Source organism: Pelecanus crispus, chromosome 2, assembly GCF_030463565.1.
Source record: "Pelecanus crispus isolate bPelCri1 chromosome 2, bPelCri1.pri, whole genome shotgun sequence".
Taxonomy (NCBI): domain Eukaryota; kingdom Metazoa; phylum Chordata; class Aves; order Pelecaniformes; family Pelecanidae; genus Pelecanus; species Pelecanus crispus.
The window spans coordinates 34,820,142-34,842,308 of NC_134644.1; positions in this window are offsets into that span (position 1 = coordinate 34,820,142).

Sequence of the window (22,167 nt, forward strand, 5' to 3'; positions counted from 1 at the left end):
GACTTTGCAAAACTCAAAATCGAGCACATGGCTGCAGTGTGAATCGGAGGAAAACCTGTAAGGAAATGTCAAGAGCCTGGAAAGAAATGTCTTTATATCTGCATTGCTATTCCATGCAAAGAATAAGGCGTGAGTGAAGACTACTTAATGATAAAAGGGGAGAGAGTAAACGATGTAATAGAGCAATGACTGCTGTGAGCAAATGTATCATGAGTTCTGTAGAAAAAACCAGCACATGGAGGTGTGGTTGAAGATTCAGTTACAGCAGCCATGCACAGGGGTGTTAAAATGAAAGTTGTGCCATTGAGATTAATCTGTTATTTTCTGCCTTTTTAATCAGACCTTTGAAGTTGCTCTGTATGTGTGGTCACACACTGGTGTGCAGGCATGTATCGTTCTATCACTAGATCTGTATTGAATCACTATAAATCATTAGCATTTTATGTGCTAAAACCAAAGAATATTCACAGACTCAAAAGCTCCAGAGACAATTATAGCCTTTTTACATGAAATTTTTACTCTTGCAGTGGTTTAAGTGTATCGGAAGATGTGTCTGGGCTCAAGATGTTGTTGAGCTGAAAATAGCTGGAGGCTGGAAAAACAGTATGTTTGCTCCGTTCTTACTCTTTCCTAGGTACCCGCGCATGAGTCACTGCATCAGGCTGGGTACAGAGCTAAAGGAACCTGTACTGTGACCCAGGACATCTACTCCTATGTCACCATAACTTAATAGTGCAAAGTAAATAAAGGCAAATTCATTGAAATATTTTTGAAGTTTTAATGCCAGCACTACCCGTAGCTTAAAAAAAAACCCCTCCAGCTAAAATAATTATTTATACTTGTCAAAGTTAAGTGGAGCATCTTGCTTTCTTTTTCAGGAATCAAATGAGAAAACTATGTTTTAATTTAATGGTAGTTTTGAAAAATACACACCCAAAAGACAGGAGATTTGAGAGAGCATTCAAATATTCACGAAAGGGACTAGAAAGAGCAGTCATTGAAGATAGTGCTGCAATGGTTAGGCTGCCCCACTGGTATTGCTGGCTCTGCTTTGCCATGAGGGAATATTGGGCTCAGTCAGGCAGATGGTCACTGAAGAGATTGTTTTTGGCTTTTGGGGGCAGTACTTCAGATCCAGACTCAAGTCTTTCCAGGTGTGGAATTTCTTTGAATGTTTGGCACTTTACTAATTTAAAAATAGCTAAACTGAGCATTTTTTGTTTTTTGGGTTTTTTTTTCCTTGAATGTTCATTGAAAAAAATTGCTGCTGAACTGAGTCTTTACATGCCGTATTTCAGCCCCAAGCAGTTTTTTACGGCTGAGTAATAAACCCCTGGAAATGGGATTTTATAATGGAAAATGCAACTTAACCTTAAGTAGAACAGCACCTTACAATAACACATATTTGGAACCTACAAAATCCCTTGCTCCCAAGGGTGGTGTTATAGTGAAAAGGAGTGTAATAACAGTTTAATTTATCATAAATACATAACATATTTTATGATGATTTGATTGTGTTGAAAAATTTCACCTTATAGATTTTAATAAAGCAACCTACTGGTAAACTTATTGCAGTTGGCTTTCTTTTCCTTTGACTCGGGGTCTCGGCAGAGTGAAGCATAAATGACTTAGGTTTAGAAGCTGGTTAATAAAAAATAGATTTCCTTTCCCTTTGACTTGTTTATGAAGCTGAAAAATGACTAAGCAGGTCACTGGTGTGTGGCAGAGCTAATTTCTACAGTTTTCAGCTGGCAGTGAGTAAAACATTATAGTTAAGCTGAATAATCCATTTTCCTTTGTGAACATGACATGCAATAAATGATCTAAGATACATATATCAAACGCAGGAAAATTCCCATCTTCAGCAAAGCAGAAGAAACAGATAAATGTGTACTGTGATACCTTTTGGGCAAATTGATCACCAGGAGTGCCCCATACTAGGGACACATCAGTCTTGCTTTCTTAGCTTGCAGTGGCATGGTGAGAGCTGTGTTTCTTGGCCATACTCTGCCTAAATTGAAGTGGCATCAAGGACTGCCACAAATCAAAGCAGAATTCATGTAGACAGTTTCCTTGCCCAGTAACCAACCTAGTATTTGTGATACCTTCCTAATGAAATAAGGATTATTGAATTTTCATTATCTTCTCATCCTGTGTAATTATAAATTAGAAATTGAGTAGAAGGTAGGTTATTTTACTGTACATTGTTATGTTTCTATTATGTTGGTCTTATCTAAGTTAAAATAATTTAGAGAAAAAAACATGTTACTTAATTTTTTGTTTGGGAACCATTAGGATTGTTTCATGTAAACTTGGGAGGAGTTTTGAATCAAGCATATGTTGTACACTGACACTGTATACTGATAATAATTAAAAAAAAATGCTTTGCATGTAAAGTTACGGTGCTTATAGATGAAACTTAATACTGTATGCCAAGCCCTTAAAACTTGGAAAAAGTTATCTAAAATGACTTGAATAAACACAATAGTTCTGAATTAAAACTCCTATTGAATGTCTAGAGAACCAGAAATAAATGGTATTGCTTGTTCCTTTTCAACCATTCTTCTGAGAGCCCCCTTCCTGAGAAGCCAGGAATCTCTCCAAGAGATTCTTAAAATGCCATTCCTACAAAAGGTGAATGCAAACTGATTTTTATTGTTTTTATTGGAATGTGAATTGGATTGATGACTACTAATGGGGTATGTGTTGATATTATAGTATAGATCTAGAACCAAGTGAATAATAAATTAGATATTACCAGAATGTCACAACTTTGCAATTTTGTTGTAAAATATTGTTTTAGCCTGCACTTGTAAATGATTTTGATCCCCTTTCCTCTATAATAATGAAATGAAAATTACAGTAGATAAAAATAACGTGAAGTCAGAATGTTTCCAATTAGGGTTTATAGCCTGTGTCTGAAAATGTTTGGCCTATGGGCTTTCATAGTGGTTTTTTGGTTTGTTTTGGTTGGGGTTTTTTTTCAGTATGGTAATCACTTCCTTTCTCCCTTGACTCCTACAAATATTGACTTCATAGTAATTCTCACAAACAGAGACACAAAGAATTTACTAAGAAAACTGAGTGACTAGGCAGAAGCTAGAATTTTTTTTTTTTTTAATATGCTGGAAGATGCTTTGAGTGTGCCATTAAGTTTACAGCTATTTGTCCAGTCAGTTTGTGTTCAGGTAAGGGAGCACAAATGAGTTGCTGGGCAATATTTCAGTTAATATTTCTTTTCAGTGGTAATGGATGGTGGTCTCCTGAAAACTGTTCTTTTAGAAAACAGTGCACAGTAAACCTGGAGACCTAAATTATAAGTTGACCTGACAAAAATCACAGCAGTTTGAAAAATGCTAATCATGATTCTTTGAAATTGCTTGATAGTTCATCATTGCCTAATGCTTATCAAGTTTTAAAGCTTTTCATTAGAGATTGCAAAGGGAAAAAGATGGAAAAATGGATAGAAAGGGGAAGAAAAAAACAAGTTGAGATTCCTGTACAGTAGAATCAGTTCAAAGCTAAGACTCTAAGAAAACTGCTTACCCTTGTCCTGATACTGGACTTTGTGGTACAAAAATTTGCTGTTCTTTTATCATTAAAAATTTGGTATTTTTTCATCAATAATGTTTATAGAAAATAAAAACTCTGTCTCTGAATTCAGTGCACCTTCTCTTCATCGAGTGGACTGGAGCATTAGAAATGACCTGAACCTGCATTCAGGGTGTTTCCAGGACTTGTCTAGGGCTGTTAATTAGCTCCTCTAAGTTGTGTACACTCATTTTTCAAAATGTCAGCATTTTTTGACAGCTTGGATTCAAATAATTTTGACCTGAAGGCAAGGTGTAACTGTAGTAGTCAAACTGCGCTGTGCCATGAAGCTGTGCCTTGAAGGTCCCCTGTGAATGCAGCCACGTGCTCAGTTGTAACCCTGTAGCACCAGGGATTAGGTTATTCTGCAGCACCTGCATCCCTATGGCAGAAAGATGTCATGTAAACCCAAACTCTTCTCCATCTACTATTTAGTTTCATCCCATTGCTGATAAGCCCTCTTGTTTTTTTCAAGTCCTTCCACTTAGGCCCTAAGCAATTTATGACTTCTTTTCTCTCTCTTAGCTCCCTTTTACTCATTTGTTCTCATCCTCTTCAGACTGGATATCTTTCCAAATAATTTGTTGGCTTTAATTCCATGAAGCTCCAGGCTTGCAGTTCCAGCCACATCCCACTAAATTTTGACTTTCTTCTTCTATTTTCTGCCGCTTCTTCATGGCATCTGCTCTCCAGTAGCAAAGATGTGTTCTCACTTTGTTTGCTCATCAGCTTTCTTTACCAACTTGTTACTCTTTCAGATGGAAATCTGAAGGCTCTTTCATTATGTTTCTCACATTTAGGAGATCCTGTATTCACCTGCAAAACTGTGTGGTGCCTACAAAAACTTAGCACTGGTTATAGTTTGATGGATATGAGTTGGTGCCTGTTATAGTTGGTGATTGATACTGTCTATGATTTCTTTCCTGCCAATATACAGTAGACTTTCTTGCTTTATAATTAAATCTCAGCTCTCAGAGGTGGATATGTTTCTATTCTTTTTTGTGTTCAGGCCTTAATGGGAGTGTTGTTCAGTGCTTAGGATCCGTGATTATCAATGGTAATGCCATAAAAAATTATACTTTGGTGTGTACCTCCCTACATAAATGTAACTGTTTTGCACTTTAATTCTTGTGTTCCTGAAAAATGGTTTGAAAGCTGATGCATTCTTAGCTAGTTTTTAAAGAATTACTGAAAACCAAGATAATGTTATTTGACCTGTCTTTGATGCAGTGTCATGAAATAAATTGAGAACTATTGCACCATACTTCATACCTTGATCAAGCTATAGTGAATAGCTGAACTCTGCCCTTACTTTCTGTGTCCCCTTTGAGAGGAAATACTAGCATGAAAACCTTTTTTTTTTTTTTCCCTTTATTTTTCCCCCCTTTCCCTTAACAAGTAAGTGCTTTTTATCCAGAGTTGGCTTTGGCAGGTCTACTGTCATGTATAAAAATTGATGAATTTTTTTTCATACATAATACATTTATATCTTTCTCCTGCTACTCAACTTGTAATAGATCAGATCAAAACTCTGGCTAGCAATTTTGTGGAAATATTTTCTGTATTTTGTGAAAAGCTCTTGGAAGCAATCAAAATATTGTACAAGGCTGGAACTTTACCTAGTTGTTAATTGGCAGGTTAAACTTTTATGGGTTTCTGGTACCCTGGCGATACATGACTATTAAAAATTGCAGGTGGTTCAGGGGAAAGGGGGAGGTGAGTTCCTGTGCTAGTAATGTATCATAAAACTATACATTTCATGCGCCTGTTGTGAAAGTGGAGACTTTAATACTTTTTCACAATATAAGCTGATTAAAGAATCTTTATGGATCTCATTAACTAAAGCTTTTCTCTGTGAACATTGAAAAATGTAATACTCATGGATAAGAACAGCAAAAATAATTAGCCTCCGTGGTGCCTCCTTTGGTTTAACAAAAGCAGTGTGGTATCAAATGTGCTTATTCATTCTGAGCTTAAGTTTGGCCTTTTGCACAAAATTCTGTCGATGATTTGGCCATTTTCATTAATTCTGGCATGATCAAGCATAGGAAGTGAAAGGGTAGGATTGTTGCATGCTCCAACTACAATGAAATACTACAATGTTTTTCATAGAGTCACAAAATAATGGAATTGTTGAGTTTGGAAAGGATCTCTGGAGATCATATACTCTCACCTCCCTGCTCAAAGCATGGTCAGCCACTGCAGGCTGGTCTGTGCCAAGTCCAATCAGGTTTTGCATATTTGCATATAGTCCAGAGATGGAGACTCCACAACCTCTGTGGACAGCATGTGCCAGTGTTTGACCACCCTCACAGTGAAGAAAGTCTTTTCTTATGTTTAAATGGAACTTCCTGTACTTCAGTTTGTGCCTATTGCCTCTTGTCCTTTCACTGGATACTATTGAGAAGAGTCTGTCTCCCATCTTCTTTACACCACCATCCCCACTCAGATGTTTGTACACGTTGATAAGACTCCCCTGAGCCATCTCATCTCCAGGCTGAACAGTGCCATCTCTCTCAGCCTCTCATATGAGAGGCTCCAGTCCCTTCATTGTCTTTTGTAGACCTTTGCTGGACTTACTCCAGTATGTCCGTGTCTCTCCTGTGCTGAGGAGCTTTATCCCCAGAGCTGGACGCAGCCTTCCAGACGTGTCTCACCAGTGCAGAACACAGTGAAACGATCACCTCCCTCAACACTGTCCAGCTCCCTCAGCACTCCTGGGTGCATCCCATCAGGTGTTATGGTTATGGTTAACCTCTCCCTAACCTGATCCTCTTCTACAGATGGTCAGTCTTCAGTGCGCCAGGCTTTCCCACTGGTCTCAGTGGCCTGGGATTCTTGCAGACAAATAAAGTATCTTACTTTTGTGGCTGATATCTCAATAGGCGGTCTTATTGTGGCCTTTCATGTGCCATATCAGATTCATCTCCTGATGGGCTTTGGCTTTCTTAACCCCATCTATGTGTGCTTGGATAGTGTCTCTGTATTCCTCCGGAGTCTCCTGTCTCTGCTTCCACCTCTGTTATGCTTCCTTTCTATGCTTGATTTTTGTCAGGAGTTCCCTGTTCATCCATGCAGGCCTCTTCCTGCCTTTGCGTGGCCCCCTGCCCCTCAGCTGGTCTGTTTCTGAGCTTGAAGGAGTTGACCCTTGAACTGGCTCTCTTGGACCCCATTTCTCGTCAGGACCATGTCCCATAGGATTCTTCCAGACAACCCCCTGAACAGGCCAAAGTCTCTTCTCCTGAAGTCCGAGGTTGTGATTCTGCTTATTGGCCTTGTTCCTTCCTCTCAGGATCCTGAACTCCACAACGTCATGGTCACTGCAGCCAAGGCTCCATGACCTTCACCTTCCCAACTAGTTACTTCTTGTTTGTAAGTATGAGGTCCAGCAGAGCACCTGTCTTTGTCCATTCCTTAATTGCCTGTGTTAGGAAGTGACCAGCAGTACCCTCCAGAAACCTCCTGGATTGCTTGTGCTCAGCTGTGTTTTCCTTCTAGCCCATAACAGGTGGTTGAAGTCCTCCCCCTTGAGGATCAGGGCATGAGAATTTCAGGCTTCTTCACTTGTCCAAAGAAAACCTTATCTACTTCTTCAACTCATGATTTTAGAACCTGTTTTGTTCTGCTTGAAATGGACAGAGCCTTAACACTTCATTCAACTTTGTCTGTCATTCAGATTTTACATCGCTTGCAGTGTTAAATGAAGGACAAAAATATCGAATAGTATTTGGAATGACCTTACTGGACTCTCTTCCAAATAAAATGTTGTTTCTTAATACCATTTATTATCAACAGTTTCCCATTAAGAGAGAGTGTGTCTGTTGCACAGTGTTTAATTAATTTAATATATACTTTATTAGTAACAAAATAATGACATTCAGTCAGATGTATTGATTTTAGTTAAGATAGAACAAAGAGAGGCATTCAAGTACTTAAAAAATGTAAGGATTTTTCCACTCATGATTTCATCTTATCTAGTATGAGTGGTAGATTTCATTCTCATCTAACGTAACTATATATATTTCCTCTGTTATGTATCAGATATTCAGTGAGAAATATCCCACATGTTTTTGTTTGAGAGACTTGCTTTTATTATTTTCTAATAATCATTTTGTTCCTGGTATCAAAACCAGCAGAAGGACACGTGGAGGATTGCTTGGAATGGTCCATAAAGGCCAGAATGGTCTTTCTAATACTAGCTGGACTTCAGAGGAAAAATAGATGGTTACTGGCAAAGGCTGAAGAGGTTTATAGTCAGATTTTTAGCACGTTCTTGTTCTGTTGTGTTAGTCCTGGGGCTGCACAGCCTCTTTTGCGGAACACAGGATGTTTCTGCTTGTGAAGAAGGTGCACCAGGAAGTGAAACATGGCACCGAGCTTTGAAACTCGAAACAATCTAGTCTGGTCAGGGCTATGCTGAACCCTGCTCATCTAACTTTATTGATTTCTGAAACCCAGGGCAGGACCTCCCTAAACTTTTTCACGGAGGTGCTTTGGCTTTCTTGGCATCCCTTCAGGGCTTTTTGGATGTAGAAGTACCCCAGGTGTCTGAGATGGCTGAAAGAAAAGCAGTCTAGAGAAGTATAAGTGTTTGGCTTTGTCTCCTTGTATAGGGAAGATGTCTTCAAAGTCAGGAAAAGTGTTTCATACATATGTGTATAGATATGCATACATATTCATCAGGACAGCCTTTTTTAAATTTGTGAGATTTGTACTTGTATTTCTTTCTTCCCTCCCTAATGACATTGAAATAAGCACCCAAATCCTAATGTGAAAAAGTGAAATCTTAGTTGTTGTTTGTACATGTCACTCTGCTTGTCGTAATTTCTATGAATTAATTCACTTTTCTGATCACTCTAGAGACAGCGTCACTGGAAGTCTTACTGGCAAGACTTTTCACTTCACTGGGCAGCTATGAAATTCAGTCTGTTCCTTCTTATCTGTACTGAAATTCTAATGATGAATATTGGACACAACTAGGCAGGAACCTGGAATGTGAAGCGTGGCAATTCAAGAATGAAATAAAAATATTTTGATAGAAATATCAAGATATTTCAGTTATTGGGAAGGTCTTGATTTTTCTTGCCTTTTGAGAGATTTTATTATTACAAATACATCAAGGACTTAAACTGTATGTCTACAAATACGCTTGGAGAACAAAAAAATTGACCATTTACATTTAACAAATAGCTTTATAAACCATAGCTTTATCGCTCATATAATTCAAATGCAAGATTAATATCTTGCAGTCATCATTTTAATGTTGCTTAGTAATTTAAAATTCAATGGCTACCAACCAAAAAGCAAAAGATTGCCTGAAATATATCTGTGAACTGTCGCTGTAACTGGAAGAAAAGGTGAGTTCTCATGTATTAGCATAAAGAATTTGCACAAAACATATCTACATATTCTTTCTTGCTCTGTGATCTTCATAGAACTTCAGAAAAGCAAGTGCAAGGAATACAATTTAAAAAATAGAAAAATTTAAGGTAGAAACCCAGCATCTCAATACAGAATAATACGCTCATGAACAACTGTGAAGATACAAAAATACGTAGAATTATCATCTTGAAACAAAAAGATTAGTTGCAAGGATGGCCCCGAAAGGTACATATTTCTTCGTGCAAATAGAAATTTGAGCATATTGTTTTAACTTCAGTAAGAAATTTTATACTTTTCACAGCATGGAAATAAGAGCAACTCCCAGTATTACATGAATGGGTTCCAGAAATTTCAAAGTGTGCCACCAACGAAGCACTGGCTTTCAGACACAGAAAGAATAAAATGGCTATTCAAAAACTGCAAGCTCCTCAGCTATATTTAATACTAGAAAATAGAGTACCACTTTTACATTTATTCCATAGGGCCTCATTCCAGAAAACACTTCCATGAATAGAACTCAAAGGCACTGCTTATATACATAAAGGTGCTTATGGGTGAGAGTGCTTCCAAGAAGAATTGCATTTGCTATCTTTGTATTTGAAAAGTTGCAAGAGTTTAATTTATTCAGTTTTAAATTGCTGTTATAAAAGCCATGCAAAGCACCTATAGCTTGCTTAGCTTAATTAAATAATTATCGATGCAATTTTAGTTGTTATAAAAGAACTTTAAGCATTAAATTAATATTTTGTTTAAACAGTTTAAGTCATTATTAAACAAGTATTAAGTGAGAATGTGTTATCTTTTTTATTTGCATGAGTTTCACCAGATTTCATTTAGAAGACTTGGGTTTTTTTCTCCTTTATAACTAGTTGTTTCTTATAAAATCCAGGATCTACTAAAAGAAACATTCCATGTATGCTCACTGTCACTTAATATATGTTGAAATTATAAAGCCTGTAAAAGAAATGCTGAGAATCTCAGATATGGCTGGTGTTGAAATGGGAGTTAAAGATCTAGGATCCTTATAAATGCTATTATTTGAGCACTAAAATTTGCTCCTTGAATGATAAATGGCTGCATAGAATATGAAGAATGAACGCATTCGGATCTTGTTTTTTCAATAATAGCTTTCAGCTTGTTGTCCTTCAGGTTCCCTGCAGCAGCATTATAATTTTAATAGTATGTAAAATCAGTCCTTCATTACAAGAAAGCTCTTAGGCAAGTGCAATAATATCTGCGCGTTACCAGCAATGAACACCAAGCAAATTTGTAATGAAGGAGAACTTCATGTGCTACCACACATCAATGATCCTGGCTTGTTTCCCTGATTTGTTTTGCTGTTTAAATTTTCAGCATCGCGTCCTTAATGCTCTTGTTTCCTCATACCCATACAGAAATGACTATTGTTGTTTCACATCTCAATGCTGTGAATTTAAATGGGCTGTGAATGAAGTTCTTAGCTCCTTTGTCGGTTTATTCCATCCTGTTCATAATGAACAACGCCATTTCTACATGGTGGGCTGCAATGCTGGGGGACCAGGGGAAAAATGATGGCACTCATCAGGGTTTTCCGTCTTCTCTGTTTCGTCCTGCAATGCATGAGAGTTGTGTGCACAACAGGTTGTGGGTCTCACTTATACATCTGCTGATCCATCCAAGGAATATGCAAAATTTTTGCTGAGACCTTATTACCTCCATGCTGCCCACTATTCTACCCTCTGCTTAAGTGTTACATGCCTGCTGCTTAAGCGTTGAAAATGGAGGGTTGTGATTCTCCTCTTCTTTGAGAAAAGCTAGAATAAGTAGACATGTAAGAGACAGCTGACATTCAGCTCCATGTCGCTGGGGTAGACTCAGTCTAAGTGAGTTGAACATGCATTCAGCATCTTTAACACTGGTCATTTTTGGTTTTCATGTGGTTAGAGGTTAGAAAGCAGAATATGCCTGGCCAGTGATAACTTTGTCTCCTGAGTCCGAAGGATGAGTTGAAAAAAAGGCATTAAGATGCACAGAGTGCAATTAATCTCACGTCACTTTATCCATATAAAAATTAGGCATCTGCTCCAGGATAGTCTCCTACATTTTCTTTCACTATTCAGTTGAAAACGGTGGTCTGGATCACACTCTGAGGATGCCCACCTCAGCTGTCTTTCTGCTAACTTGTGAGGCATGCAGTCAGCTTTATGGTTACCCTTTTAAAATACAAAATGTAATGGTAATATCACTATAATTGTCCTATGATATGCTTTCATCCCCTTAATTTTCTGACAGTATGTGGTTCTTCGTTACCAGCACAAGAGATCTGATACCAACTCTAGAGATCAGTGTTTTAATTCTATGCAATTCATTAATAAACACTGGCACTTCTATGAAGAAAGTAAAAAAAATTCCACATATTCACTGTATCACTGCTAGGTCCTTAACGAGATTTTTCAAGCAGTTTGGACTGTGGTCTGCTGAGGAAAGGCGAAGGATCTCTGCATCATAGGTATGTTTGTTAGGGAGTACTTTGAACAGAAGAACACTTTGCAGGGACATGGCTGTGACTGAGATCTCAGTCCTGAGTCTTGGGAGTCTCAAGATTTTCACAATAAACTCATGTCTAGCATTCCTATTTGTATCTTTAGAAAACCACCCTTCAATTGCTGTCTGTATTTTGGTACCTCTAGGCAGCTATGTATTATATTCAATGTTAGAACAAATGTTGGATAAAGCCATTCTGACAATCTTGGAGGAGGAGAGCTCTTAAGAAATTTAATATCCTCACCCCGGAACAGCAAAAGTAATCTTACAGGTTTCAGTAGATGGATGGATGTATACACTATTTTATTTTTCTACATCAAGCTCAACAGTCCTAACTGTCATTAATCATTTCAGAAGCTCTGCATTGCTATTTTTAGGAGCATAAAGAATTTCAGTATTATAACATGATCTGTGCTAGAAAGAGGTCAAATAAATGGTCTGCAGTGGAGATTTGCTGCTAGAAATACATTGGTATAAAGTCGAAAGTAACTTTATAGTGCAGGACTAGTGGGTGGGTGTACAGTAATTTACTAAATTACAACAGATTTAAGCTGCTGGAACATTTTTATTAATACTCCTGTTTGTTTTTACAATCCAGTTACCTCAGAACACAGCAGTTTATTCAAAACAGGTATCTTGGATTTCATTTCTAAAAATATTTTGATATTTTTTATGAACATTTAAAACCCAGAGGCTTTGTGTGCTAAAAACAAAACATAGACATTTTATGGCTTTCTCACTTTTTGTCACCTATTATGAGACTGTACATATTGTGCCAGATCACCGAATGGAGGCAGGCAGCTCTGATTAGGACCTGAGGGACCAAGTGCTTTTTCGTCTGTCGGAAGTGGTCTTTGCAGGACCACGCACAAGATGTGAGGAGCTCAACTGATGTCCCTCATTTGCATGCAGATGTGTACATTTCTTAAGAAACGAACATCAGCCGAAGACAAATTTAGAGCTCTTGCTTTTATGAACTTATTGTAGAGTGTCATGTATGTAAAATACATTATCTGTAATATGGTGAGACTAAGGATGTTGTGATGGTGTCTTAAGGCCAAGGTTAGTTTGTTAAAATCGTCACTGGACCTTAAGTTTGAGGATAAAGGCATCTTTGCAATGCAGTGGTTTACTGCAGAACTGTTTTTAACCAAAGCATTACAAGTTTACTACATCTCCAGGTACTTTTTGTGCAGTTTAATAGTCAGCAAATACAAAAATATCTCATAGAGGTACAAAACACTCAGCCAAAATTTCTGGCTTGCTAACAGATACCTTTTGAGTCTTAGATCAGCCCAACTGCCCTGCTTTCTGTCTCTTCTTTTAATCTAAACTTCTTTCTTCAGTACCAATCCTGCTACTTCTGTCATGTTGCCATAAGAGGCAGTAGAGTCTTGTAGACTTCAGTGGAGCTGGGTTCAGACTTATGCCTATGTGAGTTGAATACACAACAAGATTAAGAAAAAATTCTGTGCATATTGTTATTATTTTTATCAACTTTACTATATGGATGGTAGTTAAGCATACAGATGCACCTGTTTTCTTTATTAAGTAAATGAAAGGTATTTTCTCCTGGAACACAGTCCTTGAAGAATCTGTGTCTTTTTGCTAATGTAATGAAAAACAGAGCAATACCAGAAAGGTGGCAGATACATCTGTGCATGGATACAGACAGAACTTTAACATAACTCGCGTGTCGGAAGACCATTTGCTTGAACAGTGTATTTTCATAATGACTGTGTAAAACCTAAGTTAACTAAAATGCAGCGATATACACTTGGGCTGTAATGCTGTTAGATGTTGTAAGTGAATATGGCTTGGGATTGTGCACAAATTCAGGGGCTGATTTGGGTATTGTTTTTCTGGAAGGTGGTATTTTACTCTTTTGAGTCCTCACTAAAGCAGTGTTCGGTCACAGCATTATGACTGCAGTTCTTCTGGACATGCTTTTAGCTGTGCTGTAAAACAGAAACAAGGTGATAAATGTTTGGGACAATTAAATGATCTCAGGATTGAAATCCTAATATAAGTGACATAATAAAGTCAATAGCAGAACTCCCCATTAACTCTAATGGGGCCAGGGGTCTGAATCATCATCTTGAGACTTTGATCAAGAGTCGTGACATTTAACCCTGTTTTCATAGTAGGTAGAGCTACCAAGAAAGAAGTTGATTCCTTGTCATTAATTGTTCGGACCACTGTTCAAATGCTTATAGCTTGGAAAAGTAACATATGTAGGTGTTTCAAGGATTGCATTGAAGTCTTTATATATGTCCTCATGTTTTGAGATATTTTGCTGAAATGTCTCACAGGGGAAGAGACAGAAAGCTGTTTGTTGTTCCCCATATTGTTGGCAGCCAGTAACTGCTATGGTATGTATGCATTAACATGCAGAAATAGTAGCTTAGACTTAAATGGATGTGTTGGGGTCCCGTCCCGTGTCCCCCCCCACCCCGCTGGAATCTTACGTATTACTGCTTTCAAGCTCAGATATTTTAAGTGGAAAAATAAAAGTGCATCACCAAACCCTACTGAAATGGCAAATCATATGCTGCTAGAAGGTTTAAGATGCTGGGTTTTTTAGTTCTAAAAACAATAGAAAAAGTCTTGCTATTGCCTTTGCTTACCACCCTTGTCTTTATTTCAAGCTTATACTTTATGAATCTACAAATTATTGCCTTTATTGAAAAGTTTGTGTGTTATTCAAGATGACTTGTAAACTCTACTCAATCTTCCCTAGCAAGGGAAACAGGAAATACCAGAGAACACTAGACTCGGTAAACCTGTAAAATTTGAGAATGCAGCCCATTATTTCTAGAGACTTTTCACATAACACTTTGGGAAGCAATGACTAATTAGTTTTTGGCTTTAACAATAACAGTTTGAGGGTTTTTTTTTTGTTTTGTTTTTATAGCTTTCATATTAGGTAGAGGAGGGAAAGTGACTCTGAATGATGAAATATTGGCAGTGTATACACTTGCTTCTCAGTAGGAGCTCAGCTCTTTGATCCCTAGTACAATTACATTCATTGCCCAAGTTTTATTGCCATGCTGGAGAGTTAACAAGAAGCCGCTGCACTCACGACAGCATCCTAATAGATTTTTGTTCAATGGGTAATTGAATATTTAAAATTAATGTCCTAGATTCTCTGGATTCTTGGTAATAATTAAATGTTCACAGCATTTTTTCTTGACTACTTCACAGCAGTAAATAGAGTATTTATATTCATCCGATCTATCAAACACTCCAACAATGCTTCTGAGTGTTAACTGTAGCTAGAGCAACATTTTAGTTATTGTTTCTTTTTCCTGCCTGAATACTTTGTTGAGTGTTATTCTCTGAATTCATAAAATGGCAAAGCTCGACTGGCAGAAAGCTCCACAGCTTCCTGATGAATATTTAAATTTGTACTCTCTTTGGGTTCTTACCATAAGAATGAACTTCTTATCAAGTACTAATGAAATTTAAAAGTTGCAAATATGATGGAGGCATATGTAAAATAACATTGCTTATTTTCTTTTTTGTTATTCGCTGCTGCTATTCGCTTATTCCTTAATGATTCTTCAAGATTCTAGCTGATATTTCGGCTAATTATGCATAGGATATATTCTATGGGTAGCTTTCTGAAAGGGAGCTGGGGAAGATGCTATTAACCAGTGATTAGAACAGAAGGCTGGAAATCAGAATTACCTGATTTCATTTGCATTTCCTCCTCTTTTGCTAAGTGGCATTGAAAAAGTGACTCTACCCATAAATGCTTTAAGTCTTTCTCTTTACCCTTCTATCTTTTCTTTTTAGAATTAGGGTCTGACTTCTTATGTGTGAAAGGTATATCACCTTTAATTAGTAGGAGAAGTACAGGCTACAGCAGTCAGACTACAGTCAACATGCAGTATTTTTTTTAAATGTAGCTTCACATCCCAGAAAAAGTTAAAAAGTTTTAATGATTTTCATTTCTATTACCAGCTTTTAATTGGATAGTGTAAAAACATGGGCATGAGCTAAAATATAAATAATTACCCATGAACCTGAAGGGATCCTATCGGCCAAGTAAATGCAACATTATGTAACATCATACAGAATAAGCTGCTAGAATTTATGCCACAAGTTACAACTTGTGCCGTAAGTAGAAATGCAAACAAATACTTTTGTGACAGTAGGTTTTCATATCATCCTAAACCCACAACCCTTTCTTGTTTCCAGGTTCAGCAGGCCTCACTGGAGTAACCTTCTCGCAGATGGTTTTCATTTTCAGGGTTAACTGGTAGTCTGATACATTGCACTTCCCTGTGTTCTCCAAATCATCCCAGTGTGATTATCATAGCTCTTGGGGGAGGCGGGATATATGTCTGTATTAAAAAGATACACTTTCTATTAAAAACCTAAACAAAGATAAACCAAGACTGAATATTATTCTGTACGTTCTATTCAATCAAGATTTGTTTGACCAATTGACAATAACAAATTCAAGGATGCCTATATTAGCATCAATACAAATGCCTTTCTCCCAGATTAAAGAAAGCGATTGCGTACTGGCAGGTTTCTTTGTGTATTGATTATGCAGAAAATGGTTGCTTGATTATGACAATGGAAGTATAAAAGAAGAAGAAAAAAGGCCTCTTTGAACATTTTCTCTACCTATCCTAACGGATGCACCAGCACCTCTAGCCATACTGGTGACCTTCATTTTGGCAAGTGAGGAGGATCACTCCATGCTATTGGATATAATAGAGGTCTCAAAAGGCACAAGAAGGTGTAGACTCAGGCTAAGTAGCTCAGTGGCTAATTGACCATTTAAACCTGGGTAGGTTTAAAACTAGTTTCTACTCCGTACCTAAATCAGTGACTTTACTGCTATATGAGGCAGTGGTTACAGCAGAGCCTACCACGTATGGATGCCCTAAATCAGTGGCGCCTGACCTCTGGTCGCCTGCAGAACAGCAGTGCACAGGTAATGGGCTCAAGCCATCACAGTTTCCTCTTCCTGTTGGCTTTGATTTTAAGGTCTTGATTTTCTATGGCTACAAACAGATTTAAGCAATTCCTCAATCAAGACATTGTCTGTGTAGTATGACTGAGTGGGATGACCGAGTTGTTCAAAATTCCCTGACAGTAGCACTGTGACAGGCCATACCAAAAATTAATCTGTTCAGACTTGATGATCGATACCTACCTTGCATTGACTCCATTCCTGTATTTTATCCCATTTAAAAATAAGCACTTGGCATGCAGCCCAAGTAAGTTTTCTCCTGATTACTAATATGAGTAAGGCTGTTACAAATTCCAAGTGGTTTTGAAATACTTTGTGAAGTTTGATAGTCACCTGGAATACAATCATAGAAATCACTTTTTTTTTTGGTGATTAAACATTTTCTGATTTAGGATATTGTCAAAACAAGGTTCTCTGGGTAACAGTAGAGGTAACTAAAGCAGTAATAAAACTTAATAATGCCTGTTTAGAAGAACACTGAGGGAGAAAACTTATTAAAAAGCATTAGCTCTTTAAAGGATTCCTCTGCCTGGGTTTATCTTTGTAATTTGCCTATAGAATTATAGGAGCAAGAGTACAGGATACTTGAAAACTAAGTATTTTAACTTCTTTATGTTTGCAAGGGTGAAGTATCCCCAGTCCTGAGCGTAGGTCTGTCTTGTAATTCAAAACCTAAGTGGTTGAGTTTGGTCTATGGATGTTGTCTAAAAAAACCTTCCTGTTTGCTGTATAAACTTGTTGAAATGCAGTATGTTATTATGAAACGTGCTGTAGGTCTAGAGCAGTTTACTTGGGAAACTAGCAGGGTTGGTGTGCAGTGTTTATTTTTCTGGAAGGTGAGAGGTAAAGCTGATATGATGGAAATGACTGGCTCCCTCATCCTGAAACCTTAGCCCAGTTTGCGCTAGTTCCCTGCTGTATGTGCCTAAACACGTTAATAAGGCTAAAATAGACAGGGGCACCTAGTGACGCATGCTGGGCTGGGGATAATGGACTAGCAGAGGGGTTTACTGAGGATCTGTTCCGTTGGGAACAGAGCCTTTATATCCTAATTACAGCCCTGTAAACCTCCATTTAGTACTGGAAATCCAGTATCAGGTTTACTGAGCTGATTTTAATTAAAGTTGATGTTAGCCTCAACTTCATGTGGGTTTCTGACCAGAATAATCTTTTGTAAGTAATGTGTGTGTGTGTATGTATGTATTTACCTCTACATGTATCTGTTGGAGTGTACTTCTGCATGTGTTTGTATGCTGTTGTATTTAAATCTTCTGTAATTAAGAACAGATCATCCCTGTGTGTAAACTTGTAGTTGTCTGACTTTGAAGGGAATACTGACAAGTTATTTTTACTTCTATGTTATCACCTGTCATGTTAAATCTAGTACCAGGTGAGGGCTCTGTGACCCTTATACTGGGGGAGGTGGGAGGGACATTTGTGCTTCCTTGGTCTATAAATAACCATCTTTGTGTAACCATTGCAGAAACAGATGTCATGTTGTAGAGGAATAAAGCACTACTCCTACATATAAATAGGACTGTAATATCCCAACAAAGGAAATAAGGAATTTTTTTTTTTTTTTTTAAGCTTGATTTTAGAAACCTGGTATATCAACATAGATTTAAAAGAAGTGTGCACTGTAAAATCTGAGGGAAGGCAGCCGCCTTCTATTTTCGAGTCAGGTGGAAAGGGATACTCTTCATTAGAAAGCATTACATATATTTCTGTATTTAAAGTATGTGTGTGTGTGTGAGATACCCATGTGAGATTGGAAAAAAAAGGAGAGAGAAAGACAGGTAAAATAGTGGAATGCTAAAACAGAAGAGTTAAACTGCAATTAGATTGTCTATATACCCTTAATTTTCCTCCTTTCCTCTTACGCGTAGCCATTTCACTTTCATTATCGTGACTTTTTTTTTTTTTTTATGTACAGAATCTGGCTTGTTTGGTAATACTTGATAGATGGTCTAGCTGTATAGGTTGCTCTGTAAAGATGCCTTATTCTTTTTCTTTTCAGTAAAGCTCTAACTTTATTTACCACCTGCCCTCCACCCGGCACTGGATAGAGAATTTTTTGTGTCCTGTAGGATTTTTGATAGTGGTTATTAACTATTTTATCTAAGTGTTTCACAGATGATTTTTTTTCTCTTAATGTCCTTAAAAGATGAGATGGTTTTATTTTTATTTTATAACTAAACAAGTCAAACTCAGGGCACTGCTGTGCTGAGTTACTTTAGCTAGTTCTGGTTGAGCTAAGTACTCTATCAGAAGCTGCATAATAAGATGTTCTGCATTGTGCTTCCCAAATTAGCTTGAGTGAAGCACTGTGCTTGTGCTATATTAAGACAGGATATCTCTGACTTGCAGAGCATTCTGCTGTTTAGACATATCCTCAGAGGTTATCTAAAATAGCAATATAGCTACGCAACTTTAAAAATTTTGTTTCTCAAAGTACTTAGTAATATTATTGCTGTGTATCGGGTAAGATCCATTCAACTTCAATTGCAAATAGAACTCTTTCAGCAGAAAATCAACACCAAACCCCAGGCCAATCATACCAGATCATTCAGCTGGAAAACAGCAAAAACACACATGCTACTTGGGATAAATTTTGTTTAAACACCGTATCCCAGAAAGGTCCTGTGCAGCTAAAGCTGATGACTGCCACTGTCTAACTCTTGGGTTCCTGCAGCAGCATCCTGGGCACATGGTCTCTGCCGTTCCGGGGAGAGGCAGGAGTCCTAGCACGTGTTCCTGGAGAGCAGGGAGCTCTGTGATGGGCTGCTCCCAGCTACCCAGTAAGAAAAACTGAGGACAGAACTATGTGCAAAATCCTGTTCCTCTCTGCTGCATTAGTACCTTACTCAGGGATACAAGAGCCGGCCTCCATCCACTGGGCATCCGTGGTGCTGAGGTAGATGTCCAGGCTCTGCCCTTCACACAACTGAGGAGAAACTGTTGTTCTTTCAAAGCACGGCCATAGGAAAAGGGTGATGTTTTACGTAACGGAGTGGCAGCTTTCCTGGGGAAACATAAGCTCCCTTCCTGCAAGCAGCGTGGGTAATAAACCCAACACAAACCACGACAATTAACAGCTCAAAGGCAGTGCTGCTAGTTACTCCCTTCTTGCTGTGTGTTAATGGTTGTGCAAACAGCTAGCTTAAACCACCTATAATTTCTTCTAAGAGTAGGCATCCTCTCTATGTTCAGGTGGAGAAGAGGCGCTGGTGGTACCACCACCTGAGAGACAGCTGGCGACAGGGAGGATAGCTGGGCTGTTGGTTGTCGCTTCTTGGCTAGAGACTATTGTATGTTGCATTAGATTTTCACTCCACTCAGTGTCATGCAGTGTAAAGAGAACTGACGGCTAATTTGGTTTCCTCTGCCCTCTGGAGAGGGAAATTCTCACAGCTCACTCCAGTCGGCCAAAAGGCTGCATGTAAGCAGCACAGGAGAGGCTTACCAAGCCCTGGGCGTAGTTTTGGGCCAAATGAGCAGTTTGAACGTGCCTTTAGTCTTTCACACAAAGGGAAAATGTGGCAACAGTAGAAGGCACCTCTCCAGTCAAGTGATAACTTCTCTGGCAAATCTTGAAACCTATTTCTAAGACTGTGGAAGCATGGATTCTAAGATACTAGAGGTGTTAGTGGTAGGAATTTTGCATGGGCAAAACAGTTTTTCCCTCCGCCCAGATTTCTTCTCCAAAAGAGCTGTCTTAGCTGGCTCATTTGTTTTACCTGCAACTTTGCTCCCCTACACCTTGAAAACGATGGGAGGCAAACAGCCAAGCTAAGGAAATGATTAAGTTATTTTGCAACTATAAGGCACCAAGTACAGGATAATACAATGAAACCATTGGGCAGCCTGGACGGTAGCTTCTTCACTTGTTCTGTCCCTATTGCGAAATGTGGAAAATCATGGTTTAACTAGAGACGTAGTCAGTCTCCAGTAATGTAATTGGGAACTGAAAGGGCTGAAGGCCCTCTTTGTTGATATAGGATCATTTCTGAAATGTTTCAGGAAAAGATAAAACCTGACACCCCATTTCTCGGACGAGACCAACAGCGTTAGGAAGCTTCTCTTGCATTGTTGTGGGAGTAGTAATCTCAGCTGTGGATGAAGAATCGCCTCCCCTCATCTTGGCTTCCTCCATATAACTTTGCTCTGGCAGGTCTGGCGTGCTGAGGTTGAGGAGGTCAAGTTGCCCATGCAGAAGTTTTGTCTGGTTTTGCCTTTTCAGGTCCTGCCAGTGACAATTCAGCAGTGAGCCTGGCTGGGCACCAGGAATGACATTTGGCACGTTTGGTAAAGGAGAAGTCTGTTTTGGTTTACCACAATCTGCCTGTAAAAACGATCCTGAAACGTACGTATGGCCCAAATTGTATTTTCACATGACACCAGCGTGTACAGACTCTTTCACAGGAGGCTGCAAGGCATATGGGTAGTATGCAACTCTCATACTCTGAAACTTATTTTTGACACTTGTTTTAAAAACACAGAGGAAAATGCAGCAGTCTGGACTCCATTACAAATGGATACATCTCCCATAACTATGAACTACATTGGAGTAACTGGCTATATATTGTGAGAAAGGCTAGCGTGTGGACCAATAACTTTTACTTTAATGCTCATTTATTGAAGGGCCTGGAAGAATGGGATGCTGACCTAACTGCTATATCCAAGATCAAAGCTTGCTTGCTGTGCTAATCAGCCTGATAAAAGTACCGTATTCTTCATGATTATCTGATTAAACATCTAATTTATTTTACATAATAATAATGTTTTCCTTGTGGTAGTTTTCAAATGTTATAGTATGGTACGTCAGGGGTTTATATTGTAGGGCTCCAGCAGATGGTAGAGGAGACAAGCTTTGAATAGGTGAAGTTTTCAGGTACTCTGTTAAATTAATACAAGAAAATAATTTTAATTCGAGCTTCAGCAAACCTGCTAGTTTCACTTCAGTCGGTTTCACTGAAGTGGAACCAGTGTGTAGGGTTTATGGGGGCTCACATGCCCTTCATGGTTTTTGGGCCTAGTTTGTGAAAATAAAACATGCTCTAATAGAGGTTGCCCATTTGGGATCTGAGAAGATTACAAAGGTCTTTTTCTCCTGTAAATTCAGTCATTGATTTTTAGAATCAGTGCCTGAGGGGAAAGCAACCTATGGGGACAGTCCTGCTCTCTAACATAAAAATACTTCATAAAAGAGGCATAAACATAAAGGGCTCTGATGTTTGTAGGCAGGAGCCATGGCCTGTCTCTGTTCTCATTTACATCACAGTAAACCCCAAATAATAAAACTGACATAGTCCATATGCATTATTAAGAGACTCGGTTTGGATCAACATCACCTGTGTGATCCCATAGAACACTCAATAAAGCAGCTGTAGAAATCTAGGTAAGTAAGAAAATGCCATGTAAACTAATAAGCTATACGCAGCCCTAGGTAAAACACAGCAGAACATGCTGAAACAGCTGTATTTTTACTCTTCCAAAATAGTTTTGCAGTATGCCCTGTGCTCACCTGAATGAGAACTGCAAACCTCTCAGCTGTACGAAGAACAGCGTAGGCGTAAGTGTGAACATACAGGTTGTGAACTGTGGTCTGAATTCACTGAAACTTAACATAAGGAGATGTGAAAGAGAGGAACACACAGAGGGAAAAGGAACAATATTGCAAC